At 35.5% G+C, this 13,861-nt stretch overlaps 1 protein-coding gene across 3 annotated transcripts in view; it reads left to right on the top strand.

Moving 5' to 3' along the window:
• The window catches only part of LOC143177093 (ribosomal protein S6 kinase alpha-5), a 42,514-nt gene that overhangs the window by 18,254 nt on the left and 10,399 nt on the right, over positions 1-13,861 (top strand). The gene's annotated exons all lie outside the window — the stretch shown is intronic.

The following is a 13,861-nucleotide window of genomic DNA, read 5'->3' as shown; positions in this document are numbered from 1 at the left end:
GTGGATCATTGATGACCACACTGTCTTTCACTCTGCTCAATCAATATTTCCAATATAGAAAGCTAGTTTACTCTGGAGCATTTCAGTGCATTCTTGATATGTTTGGTTCTGCGTGGGTCATCGATAATTCACGATCGATCTTCATTCAAATCTATTAATATTTATTAATATAAAAAGGTACATTCTTATGAAATGCTGTGCCACATTCTAAATGTGTTCCGTATTGCGTGGGCCACCTAGGACCCACACTCGACCTTCTATTCCAACGAACGTTTCCAGTATTAAATTCAATTTTAATGATTCATGCTTCATGGCTAATCGATGACCCACGGACAGTTTTCGAGTAACTTTTATTAGCAGACACTTGGCGATGTTAGAATATTACCTAATAATAAAAATAGAAGCCATCCTGAAGATCTGCCGAGTCATCGATTACCCACGTTCAATTTTCAACTAACTATAAGTTTTATTACTAAGTAGTTAGCAATGTCATATTATCTAATAAGCAAACTAGAAGCCATTTTAAAAAAGACCTGTGTGGGTCACTGATATCCTACACATATATCCAAAAAGATATTCATCACATATACGTACCAATAGCGTTTGCCAACATTTACCTTATAAGACAGAATATTGTTGCTTCAGTTATGCTTTTTGTGGTAACGTTCTACTATTGTGCTCGGGCAGTCAGTCATGAAGGTTTTTAAGTAACCTCCACTATTTCGACACCGGATTTAGACAAGGCTTTTTTTCGTCTCGCCTTAATTGAGCAAGGTGATAGTTGCGTACGTACGACGAAACTTTGCCACGCACGTGTAGGGGTACACGTGCACGATTTACCTGGCGATGAGGCGAGGAGAGGAATGCGTGTAGCGTAAGGCAGTACCGTACCAAATAACGGTTGTGCCATGGTAAACTGACAGTGTATGCCTATTATATTCATTGTTTCCACAAAGACCATTAACTATAAAATATTCGAAATTATTCTAGACTCTTACTATACTCTGATGAACAATCGTATAACTTTTTCATCGAATAACAAATTATTCAGGAAAATCAAATGGGAAACCAGTTTTTCTTGTGAGACTTAGAAGAATTGTGATCTTGCTTGTTTTCTTCGCTTATTATGGAAAAGTATTTTATTTTTGTTAAGTGTGTGTCTTTCCTTCACGGATGAAATGGAGCTGGAAAATTCGAGTGACGTGCATATACTTACGTAGACGCTACTTCAATGCGTCATTTGGACGCAATCAGTCTCTGTATGATGCACAATATAAGCAGAATGGAGTAAATTTGTTTAAGGCTACATGGTATCGCAGACAAAAATTGTGATTTTTGTATTCTTTGGAGTTATACCGTTAGGAAGTTTTTATGGTGAGTGGCGACGAATTCGATTGATTCCTGAATTATGGTAATGAGTCATTGGAACGTTCAAGGCTCTACTAAGAAGGTATTCCCCGACTAAAGTAGAATATTTTAAATATCTTACTCATTCCTCGAAGCCAACGTTGAAATTCTAAGTCTGCCTACAGTTTTTTCCTTCAGAAGAAATCTAAATTCGTAAGCCTATCGGCACTGTGCGAGATAAACGGTAATTTCTGTACGTATTTCAGATGAGAACTAACGCGATACGACTGATTCCGTAAATACAAATGTTTTCATGTCATGAGATACTTGAACTGGCTTTTTTCTGGGGAATTGCAATCGATGTCGTAATATCTTATCGAGCTGTTTTGTTGCTTATGCACTTGCTTTAATGATTTATTTGTCGTTGTCGTAGAACGTTGATTACATGGGAATAAACACATTTATGAACATATTATGTTGCAGTTGTATTTTATGAGTATCGATAGTTTCCCATAAAACTGTACGCAGATGAAATTTACTTTTATACGTTTACGTGATATTTTATATTATCATGAAGGCATTTTTGTGAAAAGGTTCGTTGGGAGCTTATGCAGAATTTTTTGTTTAAGTTGATTTTTAATTCTTTTGTTAAAGAACATCTGATGAAATAATTCGTGACACGCTATGACGTATGGTAAACCCTGGTTGATTTTTATTTAGATTGATTGGTTTCATTATTCAAAGATGTACGTTGTTATGTGATATTTTACTGTATAGTTACTATAGTTTATTCAGCTGAAGCCTTAACTAGTGAGATGGAGATTTAGACCAAACTTGTGATCAGTTATTTGTGACAGTAATAGTCTAATAATTTCAATATATTCTAATTTGATTCTATGGTTTGGAGAAAAGACGTTTTTAAGAGCGTAACACTTCACATCAACGATTACATCCGTTACATACTTGAAAGATCATTTTTATTGACTCGTAAATTTCATTTAATGTATAATATAATAATTTTATGTTCTTCTGAAAGTATTTTCTTTGTGGGAAGCTCTTCATGTGCCAGAGACGTCATTTGATGCCAGGGGGTTAAGGGTTAATTGAAGTTATACCTATATAGAGAACATGAAAAACTGGAAATCGTGTGAGAATGTTTCCACTATTCAAAACACAAACGAGGGTATACATTTCACTTTCCACCATGAACAATATTATTTTTTAAAGAAGTAAACGAAGATACATATAAAACAATATTTAATAGCAATTGAAATACATTATAAATTTCCAGAGGTAACAATTTTGATATTGATTTTAATTTCTACTTTTATTCTTAGGTTCACATATAATTTCGAATAAGCTCTCTTTTAAAAATTCATTTTATTCTGATCGTCGGTACGATAAAATCTGTTAACCAGCATTACGTCATCACAAATCATTTTACAATATTATTAATACACTTTCATCGGGCAAACAGCTGGTTACCCATGGTCTCATTATTCCAAATAATAGACCTTGCTCCCGTTTTGGTCCAAATAAATAGGAGAATGTAATATCGTGCGATGTTAAATGCACGTGTAGACCCGGCTTTCGTCGAGCGAAAGAAAGTAGTCGGTCCCGTTACGAAATAGCGAGTGAATGTCGACTATCTGGGTCAGACAAAAGCGGAACTTCCGCGACTACTCGAGGAGGGCCACCGAACCGTTTAACCTGAAGCAGCGATTCAATTTTTGATGCGCTCTTTCACGCGAGGAATTTCGCCAAACACTCGTGGCAGTCCTCGAGGGGATCGCCTCCATCCTCTTCTCGGAGTTGTAGTCGAAAGTGATTAAACCGGCGATTACGGTGAGCGAATCAGACACTTTCGAGAGAGCTGGAGAGCCAGTGATAATGGCCCAGCCCGGGTGGCTGCATATATTTACGTCAGAAACGTTTACTTAGTTGCTCCTTTATATTTTTACTTTCATTCTTAGAAGACTTACAAAGGCTTCTGCGCCGAATTTCCCCAGGGAGGTAACTGCGAGAATGAAAGTTGTCTCGATGGTGGAGACGTTGAAAACTGTGGTACAATATTCTTTCATTATACTCTGTAACTTGTATTTAGGTAGAACTGCTTGGTTATAGTTATGATTTTTATCTCGAGTTACAGTTAAGCGTGACATCACTGCCACTTTCTTTTTTCCTGGCGCAAACGATTTAGAGTATCTTTAAATACTTCAAATTTCAAGTATTCGAAAATTTAGCAATTTTCAAACAGATTTTCCAATTTTTAAATTTTCTCGTTTACAAGTAATTCAAATTTTCAAATTAAAAAATTTTCTAACTTTCAAATCATTCAAATTTTGGAATTTCCAAAGCTCGAAAAATTTCAAACTCGTACTATGTATTTATTCCAATTTCTAGTATTGTTTCATTTACTCAAAGAAACTGAAACTGCATCTAAACGAGCTCCTCGTTTACAGCAGAAAGTAGAATCTCATTTTGTAGATTGTAGGTCGTCTTGTGAGCTTATAAGGACACACTCAATTCTCTTTTTTCTCAAGAAAGACGTATGTTCACGGATTTCCCGAAACAACCTCGTTAAGCTTTAATTAAGATAAAACGCTCATCAGGATACATATACTTGAACCGCAACGGAACAATCTCTTCTATATTTAGCACGGCCGACTGAAGTGTCAAACTATCGTACCACAATTTCAAGAATTGGTCGTGGTTTCTGATTTCCCCTCTCACCCGCGGACCCGAGCTTCTAAATCGAGACGTATAATCGTACAAAGTAGTAGTTGGCTCGGTCTCTTGAATCAGTCGAATTAACATACGTACTTGTGCACAGGGACGAAGTACAAAGTGCGACTTCTTGTTCTTCGAAACGAATGTGAGCCGTTTGGTACTCTCGCCTTTTATTAGAAAAGGAGAGAAATCGAGAAACTATGAAACAGAGAAAGAGAAACAGACAGACAGATAGAAAGAGAGAGAATACTAATTCTCCACGTGCAGGCGAATTTTTTCAGGGCACAGTTGAGCTTGAAAGAATTCCTCGGAACAAAGGAATACATACACGTGGAGAGAGCGAGGGTGACTTTTTACAGAAATAAAAGGTGAAATTGCAGAAGTACAAAAGAGTGGATTTTTCACGCGCAAACGGTATTTCGTGTTTTATCGTCAACTCTCAGCCGCGTGCGTTCAGGGGACACGTGGGACTCGTAATCCAATCCCATGTCAAACAATATAATGTTAAACAACCGTCGCTCGGATCGGGGAACTAAACTTTTCCGACGCGTTTGCTCCGATCAGCGTTAATTCGATCCAGAAGCTATGAAAGATAAGAGCCCGGAAGCGTGGCTCTACGAGCGGCATCGAGGACTCGAAACTTAAATTACGCTCGAGAGCTTTGCGTTTTTCCTGGAGATGTAACGATATATTCGTGCAACAGCAATTTGTGGTACGTTCATTTTCTGATGTCATTCTTGGTCTTTTGCATCGGGAACAATGAAAAGAATCGACTTGTGGAGTAAAATTGCACGTTCCGTTTGGAGAATTGCAATTTGTGCGCGCATTGTTGCATTCATGCGAAAAAGTATAGGTAGGATAAGAAAAAGACAGTTATTTCAGTGTTTTTTGTTATACCTGGTTGCAAGTCCCACAGCCAGTAAGCGTGATCTTGGCTTTTGCGTTGAGGTTACAGAATCGATGAAATTGGAAAATGAAGTGGAATCTGTTGGGATTTTACGAGTATTTAAAGTCTATAGTCGTGACAAAATCAATTGGCTGTTAAGGTCAGTGTGGGCGGTTTTACACCCACTATTGTATCTGTTACCTCCTTCCTCTACCTAGTCGCTTGGTTGACCAATCAATCTCGTTGTTGCAATAGTTATTATGGTTAGAGAATTTCTCTATAATTTATGACTGTTTTGATGTCGGTAATCCATGCAATGGAGTCTTATAGCTTCTCTTAACTTTCATCAAGTTTCTCATTTACACTCAATCTGGTTACAAAATATGCACTAGAGAAGCTTCTTTATATAACATAACTTTTTCAAAATTAAATTGTACATATAATTGCATAATTTTAGAAGCTTTTTTGTAAGTTTCAAGTTATAAAATACGTTAGAGCACGTCTCGCGAAGAAATTGATACATATCAGGATAAAAAATTGTATAGTTATGCGTGGTAGATTATTTAGTAAGTTCCAACGATGGACGTTATCGTCGATAATGTTGCCTAACACTTGTATTTATTCTGAGCGATACACATTGAATTTTATACCGATCTGTTTCAGTTTGAATATTCATCGTCAGCTGTTCTCGGGTAAATCAATTGCTTCAAGTTAGTGTGTTTACTCGCTGTCTGTTTGCGTACAACTAACAATGAGGCTGTGCCTTGTATTATCATTAGACAGCGGAAAAGTGTGCCACGCGTGCGGTTCTTCACCGTGAATCGAGGCAAACGTGTTTCCTTTGTTCGGTTTCCGGTTGGTTTTAGGCGACATGGAATCTTGTCTAGTTTCCTCTGTTTTTTATTTACCATACTGTCGTATGCTCTTTTTTCTTCTTTTTTTAAAGACTGATTAGGCTTATCTTGAAATATGTACTTCAGTTCGTATAAATTTTGTATCACAATCTTCCATTATTTCTTTCTTTTTTATAATAGAAGTTTGATACAAAAATAGATAGATAAATTGTAGTAAGATTGAGAAAAATTAATAGATACGAATTTCTTTCCATTCTTCTTGTCTTATTTCTTTAAACTGTATGTACGTAAGGAGTGTTGATTTATATTTTTTATTGTTGTCATTAAGGCTGGTTTTACTTTACTTAAGATAGATAAGAGCGAACTGCACTCATAAATAAAATGAATTTAAAAATAAAATACCTATCTGATGCTCTTGAAGTGTTTTCGCATATAAGTATTAAATATGTCTATACGTGCTGTCATTATCAACATGTAGAGATATTTAGTACTCTAAAAATTGTAATGAGAATTTATATGCTACACTGTTAAAAAAGAGCATAAAAAGTAAAGAGCAGTGTCTTGCTGAAGTAGTAAGCCTTGCCTTGATTATAGCTGAAGAGATGTCTTGGTGAGTGAAGTGGCAATACAGGTGAAAGTAAATCTAACTCGTCGATTCTTTAGTTGAAAATATCAATTAAAATAAACATAAACTTTCAACATCACGCTCAAATTCGAATTTCCTTTTCTAATGAATCTTTAGTTTGTACAAATAGTTCTCTAATTTGAGCGAGACTTCGTTACACTATTTATTGTTTAATATCTTAAAACATATCAAAGAACAATTTACTGTTCTCAATACTTAATCGACCAAGAAACTAATCAGTACAGCGTTCCTTCGCTATAAACTCATTGCTATATCCCCTATGTACATATTTTAGAGCTACAGAGTGAGCATACACTTTCACTCATATTCTCGTCCAAGACAAAACTGAGTTACCAGCACTAAGCTATTTTTAGAGACACATATCTGTACCCACAAGACAGAACTACATAAATCAAATTTTCCAAAAATTTGAATTTTTGCCTTAATTAAAAACAGCAAACTAGAATTCATATTTTAGACATAAGTAGATTTAATTAAAGAAACCTAAAAAACTAAATATAATGAGAAGTAAGTCCATAATACAGAATTCAGATTCCAAAACCTTGACCTTCAATATCTGAAAAATATAAATACATGGTTTTGTCTTGATAACCACAATTATATCACTATAAGCTTAATCTCCATGAATCTTGAGTCTCTGGAGGGACAGCACAGCTCATCCCATTGAAGCGAATCAAATTCGTGCATTCCACGTCAATCTGGTGACCAGGTGGTTCGTGGAAACCGTGAAAACTCGCGTTTGGGCAAATGGGTCGCAAAGGACATTCGAATCCACGAGGCGCGCGTGTAATCTAGACACAGAGGTGCGCATGAGCGTGTCGTTGATACTCGTGTTCGCCCGTGGTCGCTTTTACTACCTTGACATGGATTCTCGGCTGGCAGTCAGGGCCGGGGACAACGTGAATAGGACCCCTGGCGTGTTAATTTCACGCGGAAACCCTTTTAGTTCCGAGGCGAAAATTCGATCGACGCCGATCGGTTTTGCTCGTCGCGCTCTAAAAGGGAAAATGTGTCCTGCGTTGCGCCGCGAGGCGACTCGTGACCGAGGCGAGCTGCTCGCAAGATTTATGACGAAGTATTGGTAGGTAATCTGTACCTGGAATCGGTCGGGAAAATGACTGGGATCGACTTGAATTTCAAGTTGTTCGACTTATAGCGAATACTGTCGATACGAATAATTTGCGCGACAAATGATTGGCCATTCGAGGACAGGGGAATTTTACATACGACAAGTAGGTAGTGACGACAATACTCGAATTATCATTGTAAAAATTATATTGTTCACCTTGTAAATATGTGTTAATGGTTTAATGAGATGTTGCGGTGGCGCATTAGAGGTAATGGAATTTTCGTTAGTGCTTACAATTTTTGTAGATAAATCTGTTTTATCAGTGCTATTCGACTAGTTTAGCATTTGATGCTTTCGTTACCTATGGATGTAATATACAGTAATTGGAGCTCAAATTGTGTAAATAATTTGATATTCGAATATTTTGTGGACATGGTACAATTAAGATTCAAATGTTTGAATATTCGTATATTATGTATCGTACTAGGTGTGGGTCTATTCTAACAGTATAATATTCAAATATTTTATACGTATTCAGGTCATAAATGTTAGTATATGTGAATTCGATTGCAGGGCTGTAAAGTTGCCATACAAATTATCAGGAAATGCGTTGTTGAATTTATTGCCGAGACCTTAGTAATCCCATTTCATCGATCCCAGTGTGTGGATTCACCCGACCAAATCCTGGATTGGATTTAATGGTTCGAACCAATCAAATAGTTCAATAGTTCGAATAATTCAATACGTTTGAATTATATTCCCTGAGTATTTGAAATATTAATACGTTATTTAAATAGGGGAATGACATTTTTTTTAAATAAGATTCCTAAGTATGTTCTTCCTAGTTTTCCTAATTTTCTTTTCTTATTTATTAAATTTTCTTATTTATTAAATTTTCTTAGGTTCTCAGAATTTTTATCTCTTTCTTTACTCCCCCAAAATTTTTGTTCTTTTCCTTTGTTCATATCTCGCTCGAAACCTCATCTAGACCTAACCTCGACTTAACCCAATTACGTAATCCCAATGTAAATTTAATTTAATCTATATCGAACTCAAAGTTAATCTAAGTTTAACTCAAATCTAATTCAAATACCCTATTCCTCCCATGCGCGAGGTGACGCACGCTTCAGGCGTCCTGTAATCAATTATTTCTAACATTATCAGGGAACTACATAAGGAATACGTATACCAACAGAAAGGCAGTATTGAAATACGTTTTATTATAAGTAAGGAAAATGAAGTTCCTCTAAAAGAGGACAATGTGTTCAGTTTATTCATCATACATTTCAAATGTATACTGAAATGATATCATTTTTAAACAGAATAATTATAGCACAACCAAAAATAACTATTGTTCCTAAAAATAGAGTCCCTTAAGAGAAAAATTGTATCTGATTAACGAGAACGTCTTAAAATCCATTCTCGAAAGCTAAAATTGTAAATCCTCATGGCCAGACTAAAAAGCGTTAAGTTGTCTTGTTTGCTAGCGACTTATTTTCGTCATTTTTCTTGAGACGTATCATTGTGATCGTACCAAAGTTGACTGCAAACGCGTTAACTACTTAACACGTGTAGCACACAGTGTGTCGCGCGTTTTCACCTGAGATTCGTTTACAAATGTTCTTGTCGCATTTTTTCAGTATGCAAACAAGTTCACCTCGACTTTGCTTCTAGTCGATCGCCATCTTCTGTAACATTTTTTCTGCCCAAGATCTTGAGTTTTTTACCCTCTTTTTACCAATTGTTGCTCTTACTTTATCGAGTCTTTTTATGTTTTCTCGTATTCTTCTTAAAACCTGCTCGAGATCCAAACGATACTTATTTCAGATTCAATAGAGATGTAACTAAAATCTTAGTGAAATTTAATCCAAGCTCAACATAAATATAGTTCATGCCTAATACATGCATCTCTTATCTAATACATGCATTTGTGTCACTGCACACAGTGCACTATTATAAACCAAACAGAAATCGACCACGTGAGTGTTGCTCTTCGAGCAAACTAAGGAAACATTGAATCCTTTAAAAATTTCTCTTCGATCGCGTAACTAGTGAACAAAAAATGGGCTTACATGAAACAGTGAAGTGAAAGCAGTGACAGCGTTCTATTCTGGGAAAGAATTGGACTTTGATATTAATTCGAGGCTGTCACTCCAGGTCTAGTTCTTCGTTGAAGTTTAACTCTTTTAAGGAGCTGTAGGTGTCTGACCTAGAATGTTAATAAAATCGATTTCATATTTTACACTTTTTTGTAGTTTTAAACTTTAGAAATATGTTTCCAGGGAATTAGATTGAAATTCGGGAATATAGGGAACGTACAAAAATTTAAATATAGTGAAACATTCGTATTTTAAATAGTACGGCCAAGTTAAACGATTCTGGCGTATCTTTTAATTCACCTTTGTTGCGAGTTAAACCAAAAATTGCGATCTCATTCATCGTTTCGCCACGCGTTTGAAATACTCTGTACATTCGACGGGGCACATTCGCGTATGCATGTGCCGGTTCGCGCGCGCACACCTGCTGATATTTAACTACACCGCAGGTGCATCTATCCTTTGCACACGAAACCTCGAATGACCAGCATTCCACGCGATATTTCGCGATCTTGCCACACTAACAGACGAATCACGAATTCGTATCACCCTTTTCGTGTCACTTGCAAGGCCAAGGGTGAAATCAGCCTGCAAAACGATTGCGCACTTTCTTGTTTCAAATATACATAATTGTATAATAGTATAAAATAGTTAAAACTTTGAGTGCGAAAATTGTTCTTTCTTAACTCTGTATAATATTGGATGAAATATTCCATGAAACGTAATTTGTAGTAGAAATAAAATTTGTATCTGTTTTGAGGCCTGCATTTTTCCTCATAAGAGGTAGAAACAGTAATTTTATTCATAAGTCAAATAAATTCTTTTGGATGGTTTATTGTAGTATATGTAGACATATGAAAGTACAAGGAGACTTTGGAAACTTGAAAATTGAGTACCTACCTGAATATTTGAAAATTGATGTGAAATTACTTGCACTATTACCTATAAATTTTATACGAAATATAAAAGAGTTTGATAGCCATGAGTGCTAATATCATTCCAGTCAAAAAAGGAAAATTATTTTTTTAAATGCTTCGTGGTATTCACAGAATATTCCACGAATGTCAGAAGTTCCTGGTTCGATTACTTTTCTCGTCAACCTTGCTGCTTCTCGTATCCATTTCTGCTTCTCGTATCCATTTCTGCATCACTCAAAGTGCACTCGATGCATCAATACGCGGTTCACATGCTCACAACAGTGGTCTCCATTTTGGATCCATCTTCTTTGATAGAAACTAACGCGCGTAGTAGGACATATGCAGAGGACCTGTAAATCGATTGTCCTTCTTCCACTCTCTCGTCTTTCCCTCATCTTATTCTGGAAATGGAAGGAATAATAGGGTAATTCAGAGTTTGAACCCTATGAAAGATCGCATTTCGATCACCTTCGTCGACCTTGTCTGGATTTCGTGGACTGACAACCGGATGCTGATTCTATAGTTGCGAAACTAAGCTTTCTGATATGATGATACGGATTTATTTGAATCAAGGAAACAGAGGAGAAAGGACTCGAAACGAAAGGAGCGAAATTATCACTGTGAAACGTAACTCGATGTTCTGATATTTTGTTGCAAATTTCTTTTTTGTGTAATTTGATGTAATATCGGTGTAACATTGTTCATAAATCTTGTAAATTCTGTATTTGTCAGACTGGCGATCAGAAGCTTTTGTGACCAGACTTTGTATTAAGAAAAGTCAGTAATCTCTCATGAAATAAAGGAATTTAGGGAAACATGAGCAATCATAAATATCTCCTTAAAAATGATCTATCTATCTTAAGATATATTTCCTATAAAAATTCAACGAGTGATTATGTTTCAACACGTGCAGCTGTGAAAATGTCGAAACGATAAATATATATTTCTTAAATTTAAAAAAGACACAGATAACGGAGTTATCATGCCGAGGCTTTAGGCGAAGTCTGCGCCTCGATTTGAATTACAGTTTCGATAAAGATACTGTTCGAATAATTAAAATTACGTTATACGATTTAACAATAAAGCGATACATTAATTCCATTCGAATTCCATTCGAAGATGGTCAGCCCTCGTCGAGTAAAATACGTTAAACAGATCCTGAAATAGCCTTAACTGAAGATAATTTCACAAGATTCGAACAGAAGAGAACATGGTAAGGTCATTAGTCTGAACGAAATCATACATATTTCCCGAACATGGAACCGGTAAATAAAGTCAGGTCAGGGGATTAATTAGAGCAGAAAGTTAATCGTAGAAGTTAATTCTAGATACACCTCTCCAGTAATAGTTTTTATCGTCTATCTATAACTTGTACCGAGAATATTACTTCAATTAAATGTAGCCAACTACTAATTTATCGTACTTTAACTGCATCTTATGAATTATAGGATACATCCCATGTATATATCTCACTCCTTTCATGACGAAATGTTACAAGCTGTTGGATTTCACTCATTACTCAATCACACACTACTCAGAGTCTAACTTACGTGGTCTAATTTAAAGCTAATTAAACGTAGTCCTAAGTGTTATGTTTTCATCAGTTAAATTATTATTGTTAGGTTAGTTACTCAATTTCTTTCATATGTTTCTCTGCTTCATCGACTTAACTTAAACAAGACTGCAGAAGAACCTAGTTCAGATTTAGGAGCTTATGTTCGAACCTAACCAACTTAATCCAGTCATAACTGATCTAATTTGGATGTTGACTTAACTCAATGTTAATTAGCTTGATTTGAGGGTAAACTAAACCTAACAGAGTGAACGAATCAAGTTTTAAGACAAAGCATGTACTTGTGTTCCACACGTTTCAGAAAACATATTTTTAGAATTGGAATCTTGTGTAAATATTGGATAAAGATGAAAGTTTTCTCGGTTCTTTGTATAAATGACGATGTATTTGGGGACTTATGTAAAAGATTGTAGCAATAAATTGATGATTTTTTTAATAGGCCTATTGCCACTCAAAATGTAGAAAGAGGTTTAGTAAGAATAGAAAAATCATTAACACTGTGTTTCTAGAAGTTACTGATTATATTAATGGTCTCGAGAAAAACGTAAAATTGGAATCTCTCAGTGACCCTTCCTTGATATGCTAAGGGTTAACAGTGATAACAAGGCTTACTTGAGGCAGCAGAAATGTTTGTGAGGTGTATGGTGATGAGGCAGTGAATAAAAGAATGTAGTAGCGACTGTTTGTTCGATTTTGTTCTGGAGACACGTCGATGAAAGACCAACTACGATCCAGACGGCCTTCAGACATCCACGATAAAGAATTATTCTCTTCAGTTCAATCGAGCAGGCATCAAACAGCAGGAGAAATCGTAAAAACATTGAATGTCAGTCTTACAACTATGTTAAGAAGAATTCGTTGATCAGAACAGTATCTTAAATCTGATACGTGAATTCTTCGCGAATTATCAGAATCAAAATATTTTGAATGAATTTCAATACAGATAATCTTAAGTAAATTACTCATCAATTTTGAATGTTTGTTAAAAAAAAGTAAAAAATTAAATGCATCCATTTAGCAATGCTCACGCAAGTTACATATGTATAATAAATAAATAATAAATAAATAATATTCGTTCAGTATAATTAATAATTATTATTCATGAGCAGTTAAGGTTAAACTAAAAACTGAATTCTATAAAAGTTACTGTCTTTTTATCGATTTAATCGTAATTAGTGCTATCGTTCTACTGTTAATGATTAGTAACTTAATGATACATAACAATTGCGTTTGATTATTTTTAAAATCATTTAATTACTGGACACTCAGCCATTTTAGTTATTAAATTTAACTCGGTTATACCCACAGATTATATTCTACTAACTTTGCATCACATCAGCTAATGAATCTGAGTGTAAAAAGTGTTCTCGGTTACCAGACCCCATGCTCATAATTGCACAATAGATTTATAACAATAGCGATTTACTCTTCCATCGATTACCATCTCTTCGATCACTACATCATTACTACTGTCTCGTATGATATCCCACCCTCTCTCAGGGACGTCGTAACATCATCCATGCTTTTTACGATCTCTCTCTATTTTTGGATTTCCTTAAAGGAAATACAAATTTCCAAGTTTTTAATCGATTAAAATAATTTATTGGATATTCGAAAGTACATCGAACGAAAGTTCGAGCTGATCGAAAGTCCAGTTGAAGGCATTCAAATAGAAAGTTCAGTTAACAGTATTTCGATAACCAAGCCCCGATGAAAGTGGTTACTTGCTTGCATTTCTGAGAG

Source organism: Calliopsis andreniformis, chromosome 3, assembly GCF_051401765.1.
Source record: "Calliopsis andreniformis isolate RMS-2024a chromosome 3, iyCalAndr_principal, whole genome shotgun sequence".
NCBI classification, from domain to species: Eukaryota; Metazoa; Arthropoda; class Insecta; order Hymenoptera; family Andrenidae; genus Calliopsis; species Calliopsis andreniformis.
Note: the sequence above shows the minus strand (reverse complement) of the source record. Positions and strands in the feature narration are given on the sequence as shown.